General features: G+C 55.5%; 1 protein-coding gene across 3 annotated transcripts in view; it reads left to right on the plus strand.

Moving 5' to 3' along the window:
• The window catches only part of LOC107584869 (protein SSUH2 homolog), a 22097-nt gene that overhangs the window by 7775 nt on the left and 13663 nt on the right, over positions 1 to 659 (plus strand). The window lies entirely within an intron of this gene.

Here is a 659-nt window from a genome sequence, read left to right on the forward strand (position 1 = left end):
CAAGGTTGGAGCGAAGGCTGTCTCCCTCCACCCTCAAAGTCTATGTCGCTACAAGCACTGCTAACCACGACCCCGTAGAAGGGAAGTCGCTGGGGAAACATGACCTGGTCATCAGGTTCCTTAAGGGGGCGAGAAGGTAAGTCCTCTACGGCCCCCCTCTATACCCTCTTGGGACCTGACTCTAATGCTCACAGCACTACAGCAGGGCCCATTTGAGCCTTTGCAGGCGGTCGATCGAAAGTTTCTGTCAATGAAAACTCTGCTTCTGCTTACATTTGCCTCCATCAAGAGGGTAGGGGACCTGCACGCATTTTCGGTCGACGATTCATGCCTAGAGTTCGGGCCGGCTGACTCCCAGGTAACCCTGAGGCCCCGGCCCGGCTATGTGCCCAAGGTTCCCGCTACTCCCTTCAGGGATCAGGTGGTGAGCCTGCAAGCGCTGCCCTCGAAGGAGGCAGACCCAGCCCTAGCTTTGCTCTGTCCCGTCCGAACCTTAAGGTGCTACGTAGTCCATGGTATAGCCTCGAGCCCCTGTTTCCCCGGCAGACTTCTGCCATTCCAAGAGGGTTACAATCACCTCCAATCTTCCATATGCACCTAAGGAATGTTCATATCTGTATTTGCTTCCGAAACCTCCTTCGGGAAGGTTGGAGCTTCCG

The sequence above is a fragment of the Sinocyclocheilus grahami genome, unplaced genomic scaffold, assembly GCF_001515645.1.
Source record: "Sinocyclocheilus grahami isolate Dianchi unplaced genomic scaffold, SAMN03320097.WGS_v1.1 scaffold64.1, whole genome shotgun sequence".
Classification (NCBI taxonomy): Eukaryota; Metazoa; Chordata; class Actinopteri; order Cypriniformes; family Cyprinidae; genus Sinocyclocheilus; species Sinocyclocheilus grahami.